The sequence below is a fragment of the Zingiber officinale genome, chromosome 9A (assembly GCF_018446385.1).
Source record: "Zingiber officinale cultivar Zhangliang chromosome 9A, Zo_v1.1, whole genome shotgun sequence".
In the NCBI taxonomy this organism is placed as follows: Eukaryota; Viridiplantae; Streptophyta; class Magnoliopsida; order Zingiberales; family Zingiberaceae; genus Zingiber; species Zingiber officinale.
Genome location: NC_056002.1, coordinates 132,502,773 through 132,528,439, shown reverse-complemented (window position 1 = coordinate 132,528,439; position 25,667 = coordinate 132,502,773). Strand labels below are relative to the sequence as shown.

At 37.9% G+C, this 25,667-nt stretch overlaps 5 non-coding genes across 5 annotated transcripts; all 5 read left to right on the top strand.

Moving 5' to 3' along the window:
* Positions 1 to 2,193: 2,193 nt before the first annotated feature.
* On the top strand, positions 2,194 to 2,265 carry TRNAM-CAU. Its single transcript has one exon. It is a non-coding gene; the product is annotated as a tRNA-Met (tRNA).
* Positions 2,266 to 2,960: 695 nt separating this feature from the next.
* TRNAM-CAU lies at positions 2,961 to 3,032 on the top strand. Its single transcript has one exon. It is a non-coding gene; the product is annotated as a tRNA-Met (tRNA).
* Positions 3,033 to 4,119: 1,087 nt separating this feature from the next.
* Positions 4,120 to 4,191, top strand: TRNAM-CAU. The gene has a single exon. It is a non-coding gene; the product is annotated as a tRNA-Met (tRNA).
* A 214-nt stretch (positions 4,192 to 4,405) lies between these two features.
* On the top strand, positions 4,406 to 4,477 carry TRNAM-CAU. The gene has a single exon. It is a non-coding gene; the product is annotated as a tRNA-Met (tRNA).
* A 3,073-nt stretch (positions 4,478 to 7,550) lies between these two features.
* On the top strand, positions 7,551 to 7,622 carry TRNAM-CAU. The gene has a single exon. It is a non-coding gene; the product is annotated as a tRNA-Met (tRNA).
* Positions 7,623 to 25,667: the final 18,045 nt, after the last annotated feature.

Below are 25,667 nucleotides of genomic sequence, written 5' to 3'. Positions count from 1 at the left end.
AAAACGGAAAATAATTTTAAAAAAAAGGAAATCAAACACCGAAGGCTTATATCTTGACCTAGAGATATCAGAATTTCATGAAACAAGTTTCTATGCACTTGTATCATTGTCTTGATCGTAAATATACCATCATCCATAATTTTGAATTATTATTTTGAGTGATTCAATTTTTAACACAAATTACGTCAAATTAGAATTAAAAAATTCCGCCAATCAATATATTTGGTCAAAAAAAAATTTCTGAATATATTTACGATCAGGACAACGATACGAATGCACAGAAACTTGTTTCACGAAATTTGTATGTGTCTAGGTAGATATTTTTTAAAACATATATATGTTGCTACTAACTAAAAAGGTGTTGTACAGTGAATGGTCGTAAATAAGTGGCCGAAACCTTAAATATCGACCTAGAGACATTGGAATTTCGTGAAACAAGTTTCTATGCATTTGTATCGTTGTCCTGATCATAAATTTCTTCGATTTCTTCTTTAACTTAATTTTGCGCAACGAAAATTTGAAAGCAATGTTAACTTTTGTATTTACTTGGCATCCACCTCCTCAAGGAGGTGACTAGTCCAAGGATCCACACCACAGTCACTTTTTCACTATGGAATTTCTCCTTCTCGGAACACCGAAGGTGGAGAAACATTACAAGGTTTATAGCTCTCTCTCTCCAAAGAAATAGCTCACAGCAACTACAAGGAAGAAGAAGAGGATGATTTACAAACTTGAAATAGCTTCTCTTTGTAGAGTAAACTTGAAAATCTGGCAAGGAGGAGAACTTGAATTTGTTCTTGAGCACTTGAGAGATCTAGATCACTTGAGAGCAATTAAACAGCATTTTCCCTTTTGTATTTCGTTCTCTATTCTTCAGCCTTTTGAACGTCTTCAAAATATAGTCGTTTCTCTCATGGACGCCGCCATGAATCAATTGGGGTACATCTCCAATCGATTCAAAAGTATCCATTGAGCATCATCACGTCCAGATCAACGGTGTAGATAATTTCGTTCAAATCTCAATCGATTGGGCTAGTATTCTCAATCGATTGAGCTCATCATTCGATCAGTAGATCGATTCAGAAGCGCACTGAACTTTTGCGCAAAGGCTAGATCAATCGATCGGCTGATCGATCCAAATACGCACTGTGCTCTCGCGCGAAGCTCGGTCAATCGATCGTCTGATCAATTGGCTACCTCCAATCGAGCGGTTGATTGATCCAGACACGCGCTGTGCTTCGCACAAAAAGCTTTGTCAATCCATTGGTTTCCTCCAATCGATCGGCTGATCGATCTAGGAGCGCTCTGTGCGCGCTGAGCTTTGCGCAAATGTTGGATCAATCAATCGATCGATCGATTGGTTACCTCTAATTGATCGACTGATCGATTCAGGAGTATTCTGTTTCACACCCGAGCTTCTCAATCGATTAGCCAATCTATTTCTAACTTCCCATTTAATAATAATAAGTGAATTAATACATATTTCTTTCAATATAATACCTCATACCAGATGAACACATGTTCCCTGGACTTTGTTCCTGGAGCATTTTCATTAACGGACCTTTGTGTCAAAAGTCTGGTCCTCGACCTCCTTGGTCTTCTCTTTGCCTTGCATCCGACCTTCTGACCTGCAAATGCTTCACTTGCCAAGAATCTAGTCCTTGACTTTCTTGGACTTTTCTTGCCTTGCATCCAGTCTTTCGACCTATAAGGACTTCGCTTGCCAAGAATCAGGTCCTCGACCTCCTTGGACTTCCCTTGCCTCGCATCCAGTTTTCTGACCTGCAAGGACTTCTCCTGCAAACTCGTAGTTCATGTTAGATCCAACGTATTAACTTAAACTTAAATAATTGTCTAACACATTGAAATTTTCAGGGCATAATTGCACAAACAAAATTGAGATCCACATTGAAATTAAATCAAGGCATAATTTTATGTTAGAAGATGCAATCTTTTAATACTTATTTAACATTTTAAAATGTATCAGAGTGGCGCAGCGGAAGCGTGGTGGGCCCATAACCCACAGGTCCCAAGATCGAAACTTGGCTCTCATAATTTTTATTTAAAAAATAATTTAAACATTTTAAAAGTTAAAATAGTGGATAAATTGAGATCCACATTTAAATTAAATCAAGGCATAATTTTATGTTAGAAGATGCAATCTTTTAATACATATTTAAAATTTTAAAATGTATCAGAGTGGCGCAGCGGAAGCGTGGTGGGCCCATAACCCACAGGTCCCAAGATCGAAACTTGGCTCTGATAATTTTTATTTAAATAATAATTTAAATATTTTAAAAATTAAAATAGTGGATAAATTGAGATCCACATTGAAATTAAATCAGGCATAATTTTATGTTAGAAGATGTAATCTTTCAATACTTATTTAATATTTTAAAATGTATCAGAGTAAGCTTTATCGACCCATAACACAGGTCCCAAGATGATAATTTTTATTTAAAAAATAATTTAAACATTTTAAAAATTAAAATAGTGGATAAATTGAGTTCCACATTTAAACTAAATCAAGGCATAATTTTATGTTAGAAGATGCAATCTTTTAATACTTATTTAAAATTTTAAAATGTATCAGAGTGGCACAGCGGAAGCGTGGTGGGCCCATAACCCACAGGTCCCAAGATCGAAACTTGGCTCTGATAATTTTTATTTAAATAATAATTTAAACATTTTAAAATTAAAATAGTGGATAAATTGAGATCCACATTGAAATTAAATCAAGGCATAATTTTATGTTAGAAGATCTAATCTTTCAATACTTATTTAATATTTTAAAATGTATCCCACAGGTCCCAAGATGATAATTTTTATTTAAAAAATAATTTAAACATTTTAAAAATTAAAATAGTGGATAAATTGAGATCCACATTTAAATTAAATCAAGGCATAATTTTATGTTAGAAGATGCAATCTTTTAATACTTATTTAAAATTTTAAAATGTATCAGAGTGGCGCAGCGGAAGCGTGGTGGGCCCATAACCCACAGGTCCCAAGATCGAAACTTGGCTCTGATAATTTTTATTTAAATAATAATTTAAATATTTTAAAAATTAAAATAGTGGATAAATTGAGATCCACATTGAAATTAAATCAGGCATAATTTTATGTTAGAAGATGTAATCTTTCAATACTTATTTAATATTTTAAAATGTATCAGAGTAAGCTTGATCGACCCATAACACAGGTCCCAAGATGATAATTTTTATTTAAAAAATAATTTAAACATTTTAAAAATTAAAATAGTGGATAAATTGAGATCCACATTTAAACTAAATCAAGGCATAATTTTATGTTAGAAGATGCAATCTTTTAATACTTATTTAAAATTTTAAAATGTATCAGAGTGGCACAGCGGAAGCGTGGTGGGCCCATAACCCACAGGTCCCAAGATCAAAACTTGGCTCTGATAATTTTTATTTAAATAATAATTTAAACATTTAAAAATTAAAATAGTGGATAAATTGAGATCCACATTGAAATTAAATCAAGGCATAATTTTATGTTAGAAGATCTAATCTTTCAATACTTATTTAATATTTTAAAATGCATCCCACAGGTCCCAAGATGATAATTTTTATTTAAAAAATAATTTAAACATTTTAAAAATTAAAATAGGGGATAAATTGAGATCCACATTTAAATTAAATCAAGGCATAATTTTATGTTAGAAGATGCAATCTTTTAATACTTATTTAAAATTTTAAAATGTATCAGAGTGGTGCAGCGGAAGCGTGGTGGGCCCATAACCCACAGGTCCCAAGATCGAAACTTGGCTCTGATAATTTTTATTTAAATAATAATTTAAATATTTTAAAAATTAAAATAGTGGATAAATTGAGATCCACATTGAAATTAAATCAGGCATAATTTTATGTTAGAAGATGTAATCTTTCAATACTTATTTAATATTTTAAAATGTATAGTAAGCTTTATCGACCCATAACACAGGTCCCAAGATGATAATTTTTATTTAAAAAATAATTTAAACATTTTAAAAATTAAAATAGTGGATAAATTGAGTTCCACATTTAAACTAAATCAAGGCATAATTTTATGTTAGAAGATGCAATCTTTTAATACTTATTTAAAATTTTAAAATGTATCAGAGTGGCGCAGCGGAAGCGTGGTGGGCCCATAACCCACAGGTCCCAAGATCGAAACTTGGCTCTGATAATTTTTATTTAAATAATAATTTAAACATTTTAAAATTAATATTTTAAAATGTATCCTACAGGTCCCAAGATGATAATTTTTATTTAAAAAATAATTTAAACATTTTAAAAATTAAAATAGTGGATAAATTGAGATCCACATTTAAATTAAATCAAGGCATAATTTTATTTTAGAAGATGCAATCTTTTAATACTTATTTAAAATTTTAAAATGTATCAGAGTGGCGCAGCGGAAGCGTGGTGGGCCCATAACCCACAGGTCCCAAGATCGAAACTTGGCTCTGATAATTTTTATTTAAATAGTAATTCAAACATTTTAAAAATTAAAATAGTGGATAAATTGAGATAAATTAAATCAAGGCATAATTTTATGTTAGAAGATGTAATCTTTCAATACTTATTTAATATTTTAAAATGTATTAGTGTGACGCAGCGGAAGCGTGGTAGGCCCATAACTCACAGGTCCTAAGATCGAAACTTGACTTTGATGTTTTTTATTTAAAAATAATTTAAACTTTTTAAAAATTAAAATAGTGGATAAATTGAGATCCACATTGAAATTAAATCATGCATAATTTTATATTAGAATCTTTCAATACTTATTTAATATTTAAAAGTGTATCAGAGTGGCGCAGCGGACGCATGGTGGGCCCATAACCCATAGGTCTCAAGGTCGAAACTTGTCTTTGATAATTTTTATTTAAAAAATAATTTAAACTTTTTTAAAATTAAAATAGTGGATAAATTGAGATCCACAAATTAAATCAAGGCATAATTTTGTGTTAGAAGATGCAATCTTTCAATACTTATTTAATATTTTAAAATATATTAGAGTAGCACAGTGGAAGCATGGTGGGATTTCAAAATAATTTAAACTTTTTAACATTAAAATAGTGGATAAATTTGTTAGGACCGGTTGAACTAGAGGGGGGGGGGGGTTGAAAGGCTCACTTCGATTTCTTTGTTGACTTAATTTTGCGCAGCGAAAACTTGAAGGCAATGCTAACTCTTGTATTTACTTAGTATCCACCTCCTCAAGAAGGTGACTAGTCCAAGGATCCACTCCACAATCACTCTTCTACTATGGAATTTCTCCTTCTCGGAACTACACCTCGAAGGTGGAGAAACCTTACAAGGTTTACAACTCTCTCTCTCTCTCAAAGAAATAGCTCATAGCAACTACAAGGAAGAAGAAGAGGATGATTTACAAACTTGAAATAGCTTCTCTTTGTAGAGGAAACTTGAAAATCTGGCAAGCAGGAGAGCTTGAATTTGTTCTTGAGGCACTTGAGAGATCTTGATCACTTGAGACCACTTGAGAGCAATCGAATAGTATTTTTCCTATTTGTATTTCGTTATCTATTCTTTAGCCTTTTAAACGTCTTCGAAATATAGCCGTTTCTCTCATGGATGCCGCTGTGAATCAATTGGGGTACATCTCCAATCGATTCAAAAGTATCCATTGAGCACCATCACATCCAGATCAACGATGTAGATAATTTCGTTCAAATTTCAATCGATTGGGCTAGTATTCTCAATTGATTGAGTTCATCAATCGATCAATAGATCGATTCAGAAGCGCGCTGAGCTTGTGCGTAAAGGCTAGATCAATCAATCGGTTGATCGATTGGTTACCTCCAATCGATCGGCTGATCAATCCAAATACGCATTGTGCTCTCGCGCGAAGCTCGGTCAATCGATCGTCCGATCAATTGGCTACCTCCAATCGATCGGCTGATCGATCCAGACACGCGTCGTGCTTCGCACAAAAAGCTTTGTCAGTCAATCGGTTGATCGATTAGTTTCCTCCAATCGATCGACTGATCGATCCAGGAGCGCTCTGTGCGCGCTGAGCTTTGCGCAAAGTTTGGATCAATCAATCGGTCGATCGATTGGTTACCTCCAATTGATCGGCTGATCGATCCAGGAGTGTTCTGTTTCACACCTGAGCTTCTCAATCGATTAGCCAATCTATTGCTAGCTTCCCATTTAATAATAATAAGTGAATTAATACATATTTCTTTTAATACAATACCTCATGCCAGATGAATACATGTTCCCTGGACTTTGTTCTTGGATCATTTTCATCACCGAGCCTTTGTGCCAAAAGCCTGGTCCTCGACGTCCTTGGTCTTCTCTTTGCCTTGCATCAAACCTTCTGACCTGCAAGTGCTTCTCTTGCCAAGAATCTGGTCATTGACTTTCTTAGACTTCTCTTGCCTTGCATCCAGTCTTTCAACCTATAAGGACTTCGCTTGCCAAGAATCAAGTCCTCGACCTCCTTGGACTTCCCTTGACTCGCATCCAGTTTTCTGACCTGCAAGGACTTCTCCTGCAAACTCGTAGTTAATGTTAGATCCAACGTATTAACTTAAACTTAAATAATTGTCTAACACATTGAAATTTTCAGGGCATAATTGCACCAACAAAATTGAGATCCACATTGAAATTAAATCAAGGCATAATTTTATGTTAGAAGATGCAATCTTTTAATACTTATTTAACATTTTAAATTGTATCAGAGTGGCGCAATGGAAGCGTGGTGGGCCCCTAACCCACCGGTCCCAAGATCGAAACTTGGCTCTGATAATTTTTATTTAAAAAATAATTTAAACATTTTAAAAGTTAAAATAGTGGATAAATTGAGATCCACATTTAAATTAAATCAAGGCATAATTTTATGTTAGAAGATGCAATCTTTTAATCCTTATTTAAAATTTTAAAATGTATCAGAGTGGCGCAGCGGAAGCGTGGTGGGCCCATAACCCACAGGTCCCAAGATCGAAACCTGGCTTTGATAATTTTTATTTAAAAAATAATTTAAACTCTTTAAAAATTAAAATAGTGGATAAATTGAGATCCACATTGAAATTAAATCAAGGCATAATTTTATATTAGAAGATGCAATCTTTCAATACTTATTTAATATTTTAAAATGTATTAGAGTGGCGCAGCGGAAGTGTGGTGGGCCCATAACCCACAGGTCCCAAGATCGAAACCTGGCTTTGATAATTTTTATTTAAAAAATAATTTAAACTTTTAAAAATTAAAATAGTGGATAAATTGAGATCCACTTTGAAATTAAATCAAGGCATAATTTTATATTAGAAGATGCAATCTTTCAATACTTATTTAATATTTTAAAATGTATCAGAGTGGCGCAGTGGAAGCGTGGTGGGCGCATAACCCACAGGTCCCAAGATTGAAACTTGGCTCTGATAATTTTTATTTAAAAAATAATTTAAACTTTTTAAAAATTAAAATAGTGGATAAATTGAGATCCACATTGAAATTAAATCAAGGCATAATTTTATATTAGAAGATGCAATCTTTCAATACTTATTTAATATTTTAAAATGTATCAGAGTGGCGCAGCGGAAGCGTGGTGGGCCCATAACCCACAGGTCCCAAGATCGAAACTTGGCTCTGATAATTTTTATTTAAAAAATAATTTAAACTTTTTAAAAATTAAAATAGTGGATAAATTGAGATCCACATTGAAATTAAATCAAGGCATAATTTTGTGTTAGAAGATGTAATCTTTCAATGGTTCAATGGTTGAGATTGTTAGGCAATTGTGTGTATTTGTGTTTTTAGATTTATCCTGATAATTGATAAAAACTTTCGTATACCATCACCTCCTGAATTATCATGTAATTATAACAAAGAGGATGCACCTCTTTTTTGCATAAATCATCTCAACAATCAACACTTTTTAAATCTTAAAATTTGATTTTCTTAATTATTTTATTTATAAAATAAATTATCATAAATTTAATTGGGCAAAAATCAAATGGGCGCCCATCATATGTGTTTTCGTCATATGGACGCCCCATTTCTGATTAAAGTCAAACGGGTGCCCCCATCTGATTTTACCTATCTGAAATGCCCTTTTCTGGTTTAGGATTTGAGTTTTTAAACTTGGTTTAAGTTCTAAACCAGGTTTAACGGTTTAGTGTCTTTTAACATTGAACTAGCTTACTTGATTTTAAGGTTTAGTAAACCAAACAAAAATGACAGTTCATTAATATTCCATCTATCATCCTCCCTCTCACAGTTTCAACCTAAAAACTCTTCCTCAATTCTTTGGTTTAGGATTTTCCTTGCAATGCAGGTTTTATTTTTATCCTTTTTCATGCATACAATTAAAAATATTTCATGTCTTTTTTCTTATTTTATCAAGTAAATAAATCCATTGTCGCAAATTTTTTATGATATTATTTGAATGACAGTTGTTCTTGTACTCATTAACTTATTTCAAAAATAGATTTTCTTGTTATAACAGCTCATAAATTCAATTTCAAAACTGATTGTGTTTTGTTTCAAAGACTGATTGTGTTTTGTTGTCTACATGTTCTTAGATAAGTTCAGCTTGTATCATACTTTTGTGATGCTGCTTTCTGACGAGTATGCCTTATGAACATTATCGGCACATGAGACACAATGTAGATCTTAAGAGGTAGTTTCTACAACTTGTAGAAGTTACATGCCAGCTTCTACAACGTGTAAAAATTAGCATATAACTTTTACACTTTGTAGAAGCTAGCATGTAGCTTCCAAAATGTGTAGACAAGATTTTACAACATGTAGAAGTTAGCATGTCGTTATTTTATATCATTTTAATTTTACTTCTCTGAGAGTGATAATTAGGTTCAAACAATATTTCAACAAGCAAAACAAATGAAGGAGACTCCATAACATCAACTATATTTCAAATGAACATTATTTGATCACGAAAGACTATGGGAGAAACTACCTACTAGTTTCTACAATATATAGTAGCTACCTGCTGGCTTCTACTAAATGTAAAAGATAATTGCTAGTTTCTACATCTTGTGTCATTGTCTTATGTTAATGATGATCAAATGAGGGTATCTTATACAAAGTATTGTTGACTTGATAATTGTTGAATTCTAAAACTATAGGTTATGCTTATATGTTATTTAATTGAATATTTTTTCTAGGGACTCACCTTTGTCTTCCACAATTCTCTCTTACTTGTTAGAGAATTAAAGAGTGAAGATAACCATAGTGGTTCACGTTATGTCTTTGCATGATGATAATTTTCAATGGGGTTTTTGGCCTTTTGGCGCCAGTTAATGATGTAACTGGTGTTGATGGGACAAATAAATCATTTCCAATTGCATTTGTAATTGCAGAAATTGAAAGCAGGTCTACTTGGGAATGGTTCCTAATAGAACTTCAAAAATCATGTGATAGGGGATAGATCTTTATCAATTATAAGTGATTGAAATCCAGGCATATTTCATGCAGTAAAAGATGTATTTCCTGAATCGCATCATGGATATAGTCTTGTACACCTTGCGAAAAATTTGGTATTAGACTGTAGAGATAGAGAGGCAACCAAGCTAATATATTATGGGGCGTAGCTCATGCATGCACTAAACTCACTTACAATGAGTGCATGGAGAAGACAAGGTTGAACCACCAAGAGAGTTATGAATGGGTTATGAAAGTGGAGAAGGAGAAATGGGTGGTCGCAGATATCATATGCTCTAGCTGCCAATGGTTCTGAGTGCATGAATGCAATACTAAAATCTGCTCGGGAATAACCAATATGTAGCATGATTGACTATACAAGGTGTAGGATCGAATAAAGTGCTAGTGGGGGAGGTTAATAGCGTGGGTCGCTTTTTCACTATTTTTGAAATTTTGAGAAATAGTAGTGGAAATTAAACACACATGGGCACAATGCTAACACAATTTCTCTTTACTTGGTTCATAACCTGTGCTGCTAGTTTAAGGGTCGCAATCGTTGGTCGCTTCAAATGAACAGTTCACTAAAGATTCAAAATTACATAAATCTGAGAATAAAAAATAAATACATATAATACTAATACTGACACCAAAAGGGAGTAGAAACTTGATCATTGTTGTTGGAACAGTACTTCTGTGTAGTAGTAAAATTTCAAAGCAGCGCGAAAATCGTTTGACGATAGAAAAGTGTTGTATTGAGCTTCTAGTCATAGGTTGCTTTTATAGTGTATTCGGAGCACCTCAAATGACCCAAGGCACCTCAAGTAGGCCTTATCTGATTTGCTTCATTCACTCATTATCCTCTTGATAAGAATTCTGATCCAAAGCGCCCTGAATGTTCCAAGGTGCTTGTAACCTTCCGAGGCACCTTGGATTATTTTAGGGCGCTTAGAACTTTCCGCGTCCAGAAACTCATATAGGGGTCTGGAACTTCGTCCATGCCATTTCCTTCAACTGCTTACAGCATAGAGTTAGCATACAAGCATAATATCTAAGCAGACATAAACTAATTTGACAGTATTGGGACTATATGGTCTTGACTTTCAGATTTTTAATGAAACCTTAGGTCAGACCGATACCTACTGTTCCCTTCAAGGGAACATGTCCTCATTTGCTCTTCTCAGGAGGGTTTACTTGACTTGCCAGCCCTCTAGATTTGTTGGGACTTTGTGCTTGACATCCAATCCACTCAACCCATGTCTTTCTCTCGATGTGTGGTCCTCTAGATTCATCGGACTGCTAGACGTCCAATCCTCTAGATCTGTTTAGTCTTCCTGACTAGTGAACTCGATATGTCATGTCCTCATGCTTAGTCCCACTGACCAAGACTTTCTTGCCTAGTCTCAACTAAGACTTCCATTTGCCTAGCCGCAACTAGGGTTTTCTCTTTGCCTAGTATCTGTTGAACTTTGATCACCGACTAGAGGGGGTGAATAGTCGATCACCCACAATGTTTGCTTCCTATACTTAACGCAGCGGAATACAAAACAAACTACAAGTAATAATGAAAAGTAACCCTAGAAGACAATACATGATAATAAAAATAAACACAAACCGAAACACGTTCGTTTAATGTGGTTTGGAGATGATGCTTATACTCTGCAACTGTCTGTAAGATGGATGATTCCTATCCGTTGGTGCATGATTCCATGGCAAACTTTGTCTAGCTCAAACCTCCTTGTCAGTGGAGAACCCTCATTAGAACTTGATCAAGAGCACAAGGATCACACGAGAGCTTAGAGACTCTAATTAGGGGTTAACCACCTCTAATTTCGTCACCCAAACTAGCCATCTCAAGCTCCATTATATAGAGCTTGAAGAAAAATATCCAAACTATTTTTCTGCTACCAGTCGACTATTAAAGTCACTAGTCGACTAGCCTCTATGAAAATTCGACCGTTATAATCCAATGACTCGATACCTGTCGACTAATCACCCTTACTGGTCACCTGATCTACATGGGCTGAGCAAACAGAAATATTTTATTTGCTCTCAGTCGACTAGTAAAGTCACCAATCGACAGGTAACCCTAGAATCATAAACCAACTCCGAGTTTACTGGTTCTCAACAACAAGTCGACTGTTAACCTTAAACCTAAGATTTTACCCCGAGTATAATCACTCAGCACTTGTTCTTGCCCGTACAATCTGACCTTTCCTTCTCCATCAGCCTTGCATCTTTCATATGCTTCCCCATCCTTCACACTTTGCCTTTAAGAGTTTCTTTCGGCCTTGTCATTTGTTGTCGGGTCTTCCATTGCCAAGAGACTCCTCATCTCTAGGACTTCACACGTGCTAAATCATACTTGGACTTACATTGCCAAGACTACATATTTGGACTTACACCGCCAAATCACCACACTTGGACTTTGCCTTTGCCAAGATCACACTTTGACTTTCCTTTGCCAAGATCACACTTGGACTTTTCTTTGTTATACCTGCATCCTGCACACTCACAAGCGCATATCAAATACAACAATAACCTAACTTATACCTTTGCCCAAATATCAAAACTTAGAGTCATACTTATTGGAATGTATACTAAAAACCTAGCTTTTGCATAAATATTTATTTAAAAATAAAAGAATCACATTGGTCAATATCTACATTTATTTGTTAAGTGTAGTTGATCCGACGGTATAGACAAGGGACCCCCTTTGAGGGGAATCAACGCCACGTGGAGGACAAAAGTCAAGGGCAGTGTGAGGTTCAGCCGACCGGATAAGGGTCTGGTCAACCGGCCGAATGAATCAGTACAGAATCAAGGACAACCCGGCGGGGAGTCGGGTCTCCGACGCTCAGGGTGAGGGCCGAGCGAGCTACCCGCTTGACCACGGCATAAAACAGCAATGCTACGGACAGTCTCAGCCGAGCCGAGCACACGACCGGGAATCTCCCGAGCGTACCAGTACTTGCGTTCGGTCGGACGTGATGGGACTGCCGAGCGGCTGGATGCTCGGCGCGGGTAAAAAAAGACAAGGACAAGGGGACATCAGGGAACATCTTCTGACAACAGGCATGTCCAACGACCAGGTCATACGCAGAACCTTGCGACAGAAGGTTCTGCTGTCCCATCAGAGAGGTGCTCGGACTATAGCAGTATGGTGTCAGGCAAGCTCTTCTGACAAGCCCATACTGAGGTATGGTAAGAGGACATGTGTTCGCCTCGGTATGTGTGCATGAGCCTCTTCATAGCTCTATATAAGAGCCCCCAGACTTCGCCGGAGGTACGCATTCTCTGATATTCGAAGTCACCTCTGCATTTTCCTCTTGCCTGACTTGAGCGTCGGAGGGTCATCGCCGGGAACCCCTTCCCGGCCCGACTTCTTTGCAGGTTCGCCGGAGATCCATACAACCGATCAGAGATCCACATCACCAAGCCGGAGAGCGCCACGTGCCCAGCGTCCATCGACTCAGCGTTCGGACAGGATCAGTAGTTATTCAATTAATTTATATAGTAGATAACATGGTGTGTGGTGTCACACACAGAAGATCGTGTTATCAGTTTTTTATAAATTAAAAACAGTTGCTCATGACTAAGATGGAAAGGAACAAACCGTTGGAATAGTCATAGTGTAATTAAGTGTTAGTTTATCTTGACTAATAAATTACACTAGTACACTCTAAGTGTATTGAGTAGGACCATTTAAGGTAAGTTCTTTTTATACTGACTTAATAAAATAACAAGACCTTAGTTATTATAGAAGTGTGTACTCTTAATCCTGATATAATAACAAGCACATATATTTAGTATTTATTTATTTGACTTATCAAAGGGTGAGATTTAGCTCGATAAATCAATAGGCCTGATAAGTTGGGAAATGATATTACTTATAGTGTGTGTTGTTGATTATAGAAGGAAACCGTGTCCTAGTAATCTAGTTTGATAATGCCCCCAACAGGAGCTCATAAGAATTGTCATGATAAACCTTGCAGGTGGACTTAGTCCGACATGACGATAAGGTTGAGTGGTACTACTCTTGGACTAAGATATTAATTAAAATAAGTTGTCAGTAACTCAATTAATTAGTGGGCATCTGACATCTTAAACACAGGGAGATTAACACACTCATAATAAGAAGGAGCCCAAAATGTAATTTGGGATTGATGCGGTAGTTCAATAATAATTCTTTAGTGGTATGAATTATTATTAATGAAATTAAGTTGGGTGTTCGGGGCGAACACGGGAAGCTTAATTTCATCGGGAGACTAAAACCAATTCCTTCTCTCGATCCCTATCGTAGCATCTTGTATATAGAGAATTATATCCACCTATACTCACTTCCTTACCCAACCTAAAGGGGCCGGCCAAGCAAGCTTGGAGTCCAAGCTTGGGCCGGCCAAGCCAAGCGTTGAGCCAAGTTGATGGGGCCGACCAATGCTTGGAGCTCAAGCATGGTGTGGTCGGCCCTAAGCAAATTAAAAGGATTTTTATTTTAAAATTTTTCTTATGTGGATTCCATGATTTTAAAAGAGAGTTTAAAATTTAAATATTTTCTTTTATAGCTTTCTACAAAAGATTAAGAAAAGATTTGATATCTTTCCTTATTTGTATATTGAAAGGAAGATTTTAATTTTGCTAAAACTTTCCTTTTTTGTAACCATGTTCATGATTTAAAAAGAGAGTTTTAAAATTAAATATTTACTTTTATAAGTTTCTACAAAAGATTAAGAAAAGATTTGATATCTTTCCTTATTTGTAGATTGAAAGGAGATTTTAATTTTAAAGATAACTTTCCTTTTTCGAAATCATCCACATGTTTAAAAGAAATATTTTAATTTATAAAATTTCCTTTTATAACCAACCATGAAGGGAAAAATTAATAGAGAAATTTTTATTTAAAATTTTCGGAAACAAATTATGAATTTTTATTCTTGTGTTATTAAAACTTTCCTTGTTTGGAGCTATGAGGTGGCCGACCATTATAATTAAGAAAAGGAAATTGGTTTTAATTAATTAAATTTTCCTTTTCATGGTAAAGAAAATAAGGAAGGTTTTATTTAAATTTTCCTTATTTGCCAAGACCAAGGATTATAAAAGAGGGGGTAGGGGTGCCTTCATGGGGGCAACTCTGTTGGATTCCGTAGAGTTTTGATGTGATCAACCAGGTTGGTTAGGTCCTGCTTTGTGCTTGATCCCTGTGTCTGAGTGTCAGGAGCTTAGGAACACAGGAAGTCGAGCAGAAGACGCAGCTAGCGAGAAGGACGACACGGGAATGGAGCCGACGGGCTCGGTGTGTCCGAAGGACGAGAGAGCTGCGGAAGAGTACACCGGTGGGCGAGAAGAACGTGCGCGGCGTTCGAGGGACGTTAAGCCGGGGAGGAAGACTGCTCGAGGAGAAGGCTGGAAATTGGGTTCGGGTGAGCCCTATTCCGGTTGGCCGTAATCACCCAAAAGATCGGAGCGTCGGAAGTCAAAGCAAAGGAGAAAGTGGGCTGAAAATAAAGCTCAAGGCACCTCAAACAGCATTGGAGGCGCCTCCACATTGGAGGCACCTTCAATATGGTTTGAGGCACTTCCAACTGGTCAAAATGACCGTTTGCGCTGCGGATAAAGTTTTATCCCCTGACCGAGCTGGAGGCGCCTTGAACCTTGTTGGAGGCGCCTTTGACCCTCGGGATAGACTTTCCAGGAGCTATATAAAAACCCCTGGAGCTAGGAAATATTCAACAACTCAAGCAATCAACTGTGTAGTCTTTCCTAGCAATAGTTCTAAGCTTCCAAAGTGTAAAAGGCTTCTCCGCTTTCAGAGAAGAAGATCTTTCTAGTGCTCGCTTTTCATCGCCCTGGATTAACAACCTTCTTGGTTGTAACTAGGTTAACTCCCAGTCTTCTCTGTCCTTCTATTTAGCTTTATTGTTTTAGTTATTTTATTATTGTTGCTATTGCACTTTCGAGTTGAAAGATCCGAGGAGGGTAGTTTTAATTTGTTCAGGCAATTTACCCCCCCCTCTTGCTGGCCTCCGCTGCACCTACAATTGATATCAGAGCGAGACTGTCTCAGAAGAACTAATCGCTGACTGAAGCACAACGATCAAGACGATGGCCGGAGCGAATATTCATCCCTCGAAGTTTGACGGAGACTTCGCGACGTGGAAACGCCGGATGGAGGTATTTTTCAAGACAGAATTTGACATTTGCTTAATTATGAAATATGACTATGCAGTTCCAAAAGATAAAGAAGAAAACACGTGGAGCAAGAATGAGCAAGCCGATTTTGTCGCCAACGGAAAGGTAGAATTCCATCTGCTTAGCGTGCTGCCACCACAAGAGGTAAGTTGAATCGGAAGCTACGACTCCGCGAAAGACCTCTGGGAAAAATTCCTGGAGCTTCACGAATGTACCTCGGAAGCCAAGCTAGCGAGGCGAGCGACATCCTCCGGACCCAATTAACGAACCTCCGGATGAACCAAGGCGAGAAGGTAGCGCAACTCCAAGCAAGGATTAAAGAGCTGATCACGCAACTAACCAATCTTGGAGAAGAAGTAACGAACCGACACTCAATCTGGTACGCGTTCAACGCCTTCCCCAGAACTCCAGAGTGGGCCTCCTTAGTAGATGCGTACTACATCTCTAAGGACTTCGAGGTAAGTACTTTAGAAAATTTATTTTCTACATTTGAACTTCAGGAATCTCGGATTGCAAAGCCCATTAAAGTGGAGAAAGCAAGTCAGAACATTGCCTTGAAGGCAAGAACAAACGATTCTGACTTTGAAGCCTCGATCGACGAATCCGAAGCTACATTAATGGTAAGACGATTTAATAAGTTTTTTAAATCTAACAAATTTAGATCGCAGAAGCATGAGTGAAAAAGAAGAACGGTTCATTGCTACAACTGCAATGAAGAAGGACACATCAAGGATGACTACTCGAAATTAAAGAGCAAGCAGAAAGAAAAGGAAAAGGTTAAGTACAAGAAGCCAGAATCCTCCAAGTACAAGAACCTGAAGGCCACTTGGTCAGATTTGTCGTCTTTTGAATCAGACATCGAAGCCTTCTCGGGGTTAGCACTAATGGCTAACCATCAGATGGAAGAAGATTCAAGCTCAGAGATGAGCATAGATGAAGGGGGAGGAACATCAGAAGAGGAAAGTTGCAGTGAAGGGGGAGCCTCACTAAATCAGGTAAGTAAGGTACGTAATCTAACCCCTACTCAGTTTTTTCACTTTATTAAGTCTCTTTCTAAAGACTTATTCAAATTAGAAAAAGAAAATGCTGAATTGAAATTGAACCTAGCAAAAGCATGTCCACTAGAAATGTATGATAATCTAAAATTAGAAAATGAAAAATTAAAAGTTGAAATTGAGAAATTGAAAGATAATGCATGCTTAAATAAATTTCCAAAATCAAAATTAAGAATTTATAGAAAATTGAACTGGTATATAAGAAAACATCATGGCCAACTTAGAAGAATACCTAAAGGATATGTACCCCCTAAGTTTTTGACCAACCTTGTAGGAAGGAACCTTTATTGGGTTCCAAAATCTTTGCTAGTTTAAATTTCTCTTTTAGTTAAAAGTTACAGTGAGAAAATTAAACATTGAGTTTCTTTATGGAAGCTTTGTCTAAAGAAGTGATTGTTGCTCCAATAACCAAGAAGGCCTAGTGCCTCGCTACGACCTGGAAGCCGAAATATCGAAATAAAAATATTTAATTAACTTTCTGATAAAAGCATTAAAACTAGAATTAAATAATGCTTTGAAAAGTTTTTAAACATTTCCTTAGAAATTTTTTTAATTTTTTTTAATTATCTAGAAAAATGTCTTTGAAAGTTTTACTTAGAAATTTTTTTGAAAAATTCTAAAAATTCAGTTTACTTAGAAATTTTTCTAACTTAAAATTTGCTAAATATTGTTTTAACATATTCTCTTATTATTACCCCGTTTTTGCTGTGATCAAAGGGGGAGATTAGAAAAGTACAAGTTTAGGGGAAGAGAATTTTTTTAATTAAAAATGTTTTTGAAAAATTCTGGTTAACTCTTTATTTAGTAGTTGTAATTTTATTTATTGCAAACTGATGCTTAACATGTTAGTTTAGTAATTTTCTTTTAAAATTACTTTTCTGTCTATTTTAACCCTAACTTGAACTTGGGTTGATGCACATCAAAAAGGGGGAGATTGTTGGACCCCGTAAAGTTTTGATGTGATCAACCAGGTTGGTTAGGTCCTGCTTTGTGTTTGATCCCTGTGTCTGAGTGTGCAGGAGCTTAGGAGCGCAGGAAGTCGAGCAGAAGACGCAGCTAGCGAGAAGGACGGCACGGGAAGGGAGCCGACGGGCTCGGTGCGTCAGAAGGACGAGAGAGCTGCGGAAGAGTACACCGGTGGGCGAGAAGAACGTGTGCGGCGTTCGAGGGACGTTAAGCCGAGGATAAAGACTGCTCGAGGAGAAGGCCGGGAATTGGGTTCGGGTGATCCCTATTCCGGTTGGTCGTAATCACCCAAAAGATTGGAGCGTCGGAAGTCAAAGCAAAGGAGAAAGTGGGCTGAAAATAAAGCTCAAGGCGCCTTAAACTAGTGCTGGAGGCGCCTCCACCTTGGAGGCGCCTCAAACAGCATTGGAGGCGCCTTCAATCTAGTTTGAGGCGCCTCCGACTGGTCAAAATGACTGTTTGCGCTGCGGATAAAGTTTTATCCCCTGACCGAGCTGGAGGCGCCTTTGACCCTCAGGATAGACTTTCCAAGAGCTATATAAAGACCCCTGGAGCTAGAAAATATTCAACAACTCAAGCAATCAACTGTGTAGTCTTTCCTAGCAATAGTTCTAAGCTTCCAAAGTGTAAAAGGCTTCTCCGCCTTCAGAGAAGAAGATATTTCTAGTGCTCTCTTTTCATCGCCCTGGATTAACAACCTTCTTGGTTGTAACTAGGTTAACTCCCGGTCTTCTCTGTCCTTCTATTTAGCTTTATTGTTTTAGTTATTTTATTATTATTGCTATTGCACTTTCGAGTTGAAAGATCCGAGGAGGGTAGTTTTAATTTGTTCAGGCAATTCACCCCCCATTTGCCAGCCTCCGCTGCACCTACAAACTCAATTATATTTTCCTCCCTCTTTTCCTTGGTGGTGGTCGACCCTAGAGCTTCTTCTTCTCCTCTTCTCTTCTTCTTTAGTGGTCGGTTTCATCCTTCTCTTGGAGCTCTTGTTGGTGGCTGGTTCTAGCTAGGAGAAGAAGGAGAGAAATGAGGTTTTGTTTCTTGCATCCCTTAGAGCTTGGTGGTGGTGGCCGAACCTCTACATCCTTGGAGGAGTCTTGGTAGCCGAAACTTGGTGAGGAAGAAGAAGGGTTTGGGTGGTTCTTATCTCGGTAGATCGTTGCCCACACAACGTCCGAGATAAGAAGAGGAATACGGTAGAAGATCAAGAGGTCGTTGTATACAAATAAAAGTATAACTAGTAATTATTTTCATCATCATGCTAGTTTTCCTTTGTATGAATTCCAAACACAAGAGACATATGATTCTATATTTTCGGATTAGATATTTGAAGTTGTGTTTCTTTTGTTTTGTTTTTCAAATTTGTGATTTGATTGTTCCTTTTGGTTAAACCTAGAGTTATATAAGGAAATTAAATATTAGATTTTTTTAAAAGGCTTTGTTTAGGCGGTGGTGGATGATCTCATACCCAAGAAGGCCTAGTGTCTTACCATGCAGTCCTGGAAGTCAATTTTAGAAATTAATATTTAATTGAATTTATAACATAGGTGGATTTGGATCAATAATGTTAAGCATCGTTTGTGATCTAAGTCTAAACCATTAAGAACAGATAAGTTAAATTTGGAATCAATAATGTTAAGTTCCGTTTGCGATTCCGAATTTAATTGCTAAAGAACACAATAGGTTGTTAGGAAAGATTCGACACTTGTACAAAATTTTTGTACAGTGGAACCAGTACGATCTTCCTAGGACCAACCAACAATTGGTATCAGAGCTAGGGTTTACCTCTGTGTGTTTGGTTTTCAATTTAATTATGCACATGTCATACATAATTTAGGCAGGATAATAGTAGGATGTGCTAACTCTGTGATTACATGCTCCAACTATTATGGCTTATAGATATTGTGTGTGATTGGACCCTTGGACATGTCAAGGTCATTTTATTGTGTGTGCATGATTATAATATTAAATACAGTAAGAGCTGTATTAGTTATTAGGATTTTACATTTTTGTTTCGATCTAGATTACATGTACATTTCTTTGTGGAATATAGGATCGATATATGTAAAATTCTATTTTTGTCACAGATCGTATCCTTGCGAGGTGTGGTACTATTGGAGGACTAGAAGCGCAGCAGAAAAGGAAGCTCGATGGACCTGATGGCATGAGCCTGTTGGATCGAGACGCGCTAGAGGAGGGGGGGGGGGTGAATAGCGCTCGTGGCTAAAATCGTTCTATTATCGGAATCGTAACAACTATCAGAGAAGTAACGCAGCGGAAAGTAAACAACCACACAGAAAGACAAGAGAATTTACTTCGTTCGGAGCCTGTGACGACTCCTACTCGAAGGCCCGCGATCCTTGATCGCTTTCTGTGGGCAACAACTATAAGCTCGACAAGAGTACAAGTAATACAGTTAAGTATAATGAAAAAGTACAGTTATACCGACGACAATATCGTAATCTGAAGATTTCGGAGCTCCGGGTCGTCGGTGTCTCGTAGCAGCACTTCGGGATCGTCTCGTGAGCAGCTTGTAGCAGAAAGATTGCTTGGAAGTTCTTGTAAGGAGTTGCTGGTCGAAACCCCTTATAAAGGGTGTTCAAGGCGCCTTCTACTGTTCACCAAGGCGCCTTGAACAGCCGAGTCAGCCGGGGAGATGAGGAGCGAACTGGTCGAATCTTATCACAGACTCAAGACGCCTTCCACTGTTCACCAGGCGCCTTCAGCTGTTCAAGGCGCCTTCTACTGTTCATCAAGGCGCCTTGAGCAGCTTCTCGCAGCCAGCTCCAGCCTTGGACACTGTTCATCCGAGGCTTTAAGTTGCTCCTTTGCACCTGCAAGATACGTTAGTCCCAAACACTACCCTGCAGCACAAAGTTAGCACATAATACAATAGATATTATAAATGAAGTATTAACAGTCTCCAGACTGTCCGAGTCTGACTTCAGGTTTCCAACCGGAAACCCTAGGTCGACCCGACGCCTACTGTTCCCTCTACGGGGAACGCGTCCTCACCTACTCCACTCAGGAGATTTACCTGTTGCCAGTACGATCCTCCAGATCGACTGGACTTTTGCTCAGCACTCGACGCTTCCGGACTTTCTGCTGGACATCCGCTTCCCGGCTAGTCCAGACTTTCACCTGGTTCGCGACACCAGGACTTTTCACCTAGGGTTACCACCCCCTAGGACTTTTGCCTGAAGCCATCGACCTGCCAAGACTTCCCGCATAGGGTTACCACCCCCTATGACCTAGGGTTACCACCCCCTAGGGTTTTTACCTGCCTAATCGCAGCTAGGACTTTTGCCTAAGTATCACTTAGGACTTTCCTGCAAGCTCCATGAACTTTGTTAGATAACACCACCACTTAACTTTGAGCCCTTTGCCATAATCAAAACTCAGGTTCGATCATCTGGTGCTCACTGCACCAACAATCTCCCCCTTTTTGATTATGGCAATCTTGGTTCAAAGTTAAGTAAAACATAACTTTTAAATAAAGGAATAAATAATGAAAGTTAACCAGAAGCATCAATGCATAAATAAAATTTAAAGTTTATGCTCCCCCTTTCATTCTTGATTTCTTAACTTTGACTTTTCTCTCCCCCTTTGACATAAATCAAAAAGAATTAAGAAGAAAGAAATAGTCTAGTTAATTTAAGCTCCCCCTAAAGGGTAGCATAGTTAAGTGCTCAGACTTAAAAAAAATTTAGGTGAAGTACTTAGCTCAATTCATAAGGTGTTTGAAAAGAATTGTTGCATAGATAATTTAAATTTTAAGTTAATGTCTTAATAACTTCTTTGAGTTTAGGTGTCCAAGCATGAATCAAATTAAATTATTTAACTTGATTGGGTATCAGAGCCCTAAAGGAATTTGTTTAGCCTTAAAGTACTAGCATGACTCTGTTCATTCCCCCTTAATTAATGCCAAATTAAATTCTTAGGGTCTTAGAGTACAAGCATAAGAAGAACTTTATATTATCCTAATTCCAACTTATCCATTCTAGATTATCAAACATGTGCAGCTTATGAATGAGTTTGAGATGAGATTATTTGAAAATATTGAAAATTTAAGTTCCAAATGAGAAAATGCTAAACTTTTGAGAATTTATTGAAAATTAATTAGAGTTAACTTTAGCAATCAGAATTTGATAATTAAATCTTTTTAAATCCTTTTAAATTAATATTTTGACAGTAATTGAATTAATTTTAAAAGATTTTGAAGAGAATTTTCAAAAGATTTTTGAAATGAATTTTCAAAAGATTTTTAAATAAGTTTTTCAAAAGATTTTTCAAATCATTTTTATATAAGTTTTTCAAAGATTTTTGAAATGATTTTTTTTTTTAAATTAAGATTTAAAATGATTTTTAAATAATTTTGAAAATTTTGAATTTTAATTTCGAGTGTTGAATTTTAATTAAATTTCAAATTTTAATTTTTGAATTTTAATTTAATTGTGAATTTTAGATTTATGAATTTTGAATTTAATTTATTAAAATTGTTTTCCTTCTTGCTCCCCCTGGATCATAGTCTCGATATGGTCTATCGAGGTAGTGGACCTGATCCTTGGGGACCCAATATTGTCCAAGTCCAATTTGATTAACTAGGTTGGACTTGGGGACCCATGCTTGAATTATGTTCCTTTTATTTCTATTTACCAACGACAGATATGATCTATATTTAGTTTTGGGCTTGAATCCAAGTCCGGATTTGTTGTAAACGGCACGCTGTTTTCCAAGAATCTGATCCAAATTCTTGGAACCCAACGTAAAGCGTTCTAACGTATCCTTGAGTTCTTTAATTTGAGTTTTCAAATTGGAATTTTCTTCCTCAAGTTGTTGGACTTGAGTTGAATTTCCAACTTGAACTGACTCAGTTAAAGAACTCGAGTCAGTCGCTTCCTTAAGGGCTATTACTTCCTTTTGGAGCGACCTAACCCGGATGTTGGATTTAGCCAATTTTTTAAGCAAATAAGGAACTAAATTTCTTAAGTCATCTATTTGAGTTTCGGCGAGAAAAGAACTTACAGTGGGGATCGGGCCTTCGGAAACGGATGCGGATCCGTGGCTTCGGTCGGACTCTGTTTCTGACTCGTTCTCGGCTTCGGACTCGAGTTCGGACTCGATTTCGTCAATTATGTTAGCCTGCGCCGGTAATGCGAGAAAGCTCGTTGGTTCTTCTTCCTTGTCAGTCTCGGATTCGTCTGACGACTCGGACCAGGTTGCTTTCAATGCCTTTCTTCTTTTCTTCTTGTTTGGGCAATCTGGCTTGTAGTGACCTTTTGGTTACAACCGTAGCAGGTGACATCGGACTTGTCCTTTGTGTTCATTTGAGTTGCCTTCTTGACTTGCACATCTTCCGCACGAGTTTTATCAACTGAAATAACTCGTCTTCGTCTTCTGCGTCGATTCATCTTCGGCCTCGATTTTAGATTTGCACCTTGACGTCGGTTCACGTGTTCTACTAGTACCGCAACCAAAGCAACACCTTTCTCGACCGGGCGTGCATTAGTCTGCTCATGCAATTCTAATTCGGAGAACAATTCATCTAATTTTATTGAGGATAAATCCTTGGAAACTTTGTAAGCATCAACCATGGATGCCCACAAAGTGTTCCTCGAAAAGCACTTAGCGCGTACCTTATTACGTCGCGGTTTTCCACTTTGGCCGATCGCATGAAGCCCGTTGAGTAGGTCCGGATGCGTGCGTGAAGCTGGTTTGCCGTCTCACCTTCCTGCATTTTAATATTATATAATTTATTTAAAATTAAATCACGCTTACTTACTTTAGCGTCTGACGTGCCCTCGTGCAGCTCGATTAGTTTGTTCCACAGCTCCTTCGCACTTGAAAATGGTCCGACTCTATTCAGTTCTTCTTTTGTCAACCCGCATTGCAGCATACAGGTTGCTTTGGCATCAGCTTCGACCTTCTTTCTTATGCTGGTATCCCAGTTAGTACATGAAACGAGTTCTCCAGCGCCGTCAAGTGGTAGCTCGAGACCGGTCTGGATGATGATCCACATCTCGACTTGCGTCTTGAGATGGTAGATCATCCGGTTCTTCCAATAGGTAAAGTCTTCCCCGGAGAAGAGCGGGGGGCGAAAAGTGCTAAAGCCTTCTTGGAGGGCCATTTAAAAGAACCTTGCCCACAAAAAAATAGCAAAACAATGTACCAGGACTTGATCCTGGATTAGCAGTGCGGTATGGAAGGATAGAAATAGAAGTTCACCAGTTTCGAAAAATAATAAAATATTATTAAAAAATATTTTAAAAGATATTATTTCAAATTTTGCCAAATTCAATATTTTATCAATACTAATAAGCCGTGAAAAGGATGATAATGAATTTTTCGAAAATAATTTTGGAGGGAAGAAAAAAAAAACGAAAGGCGTAAGGTTTTATTTTTACCCTATACACACGACAAAGCCACAAAAAATGCTTGAATGGTGGTTGCACCAGTTCAAAGCGACCCCGCTCTGATACCAATTGTTGGATCGAGACGCGCTAGAGGGGGGGTGAATAGCGCTCGTGGCTAAAATCATTCTATTATCGGAATCGTAACAACTATCGGAGAAGTAACGCAGCGGAAAGTAAACAACCACACAGAAAGACAAGAGAATTTACTTCGTTCGGAGCCTGTGACGACTCCTACTCAAAGGCCCGCGATCCTTGATCGCTTTCCGTGGGCAACAACTATAAGCTCGACAAGAGTACAAGTAATACAGTTAAGTATAATGAAAAAGTACAGTTATACCGACGACAATATCGTAATCTGAAGATTTCGGAGCTCCAGGTCGTCGGTGTCTCGTAGCAGCACTTCGGGATCGTCTCGTGAGCAGCTTGTAGCAGAAAGATCGCTTGGAAGTTCTTGTAAGGAGCTGCTGGAAAACCCTTATAAAGGGTGTTCAAGGCGCCTTCTCACCAAGGCGCCTTGAACAGTCACCGGGAGATGAGGAGCGAACGGTGAATCTTATCACGCACTCAGGCGCCTTCCACGCTTCACGGCGCCTTCACTGTCAAGGCGCCTTCTCGCTCATCAGGCGCCTTGAGCGCCTCGCACTCCACCAGATCCGAGGCGCCCAAGCTCCATGGAGGCGCCTTGGACCTTGTTCATCCGAGGCTTTAAGTTGCTTCTTTGCACCGCAAGATACGTTAGTCCCAAACACTACCCCGCAACACAAAGTTAGCACATAATACAATAGATATTATAAATGAAGTATTAATAGTCTCCGGACTGTCCGAGTCGAACTTCAGGTTTCCAACCGGAAACCCTAGGTTGACCCGACGCCTACTGTTCCCTCTACGGGAACGCGTCCTCACCTACTCCACTCGGAGATTTACCTGATGCCATCCTCCAGATCGACTGGACTTTTGCTCGGCATTTGACGCTTCCGGACTTTCTGCTGGACATCCGCTTCCCGGCTAGTCCAGACTTTCACCTGGTTCGCGACACCAGGACTTTTCACCTAGGGTTACCACCCCCTAGGACTTTTGCCTGAAGCCATCGACCTGCCAAGACTTCCCGCATAGGGTTACCACCCCCTATGACCTAGGGTTACCACCCCCTAGGGTTTTTACCTGCCTAACCGCAACTAGGACTTTTGCCTAAGTATCACTTAGGACTTTCCTGCAAGCTCCATGAACTTTGTTAGATAACACCACCACTTAACTTTGAGCCCTTTGCCATAATCAAAACTCAGGTTCGATCATCTGGTGCTCACTGCACCAACAGAACCCTAGGGCTGGCAGCACGCGAAGGACAGAGATGGAAAAGGTCATAATAGTTAGAAAATTAATTTCCATATTTATTGCTTTTATTTACTGTGATGTGTGTGCGCATGTGATGTATGCTTGCTAGGTTAAAATTCCTCACCTTAAATAACTAAGTAGGAGAGAGATTTTTTAATAAATTACACGGTGTCTATTACTAGTTTGTAAGTGATGCGACAAACTTGCGTGTTAGCTCTGAGTGCCTCTGTCTCCCTCGGATGAGTTTGTTTGCGGATCACTAGATCAAATTTCTATCTTGGATGATTATAGAAAATTAATTAGGA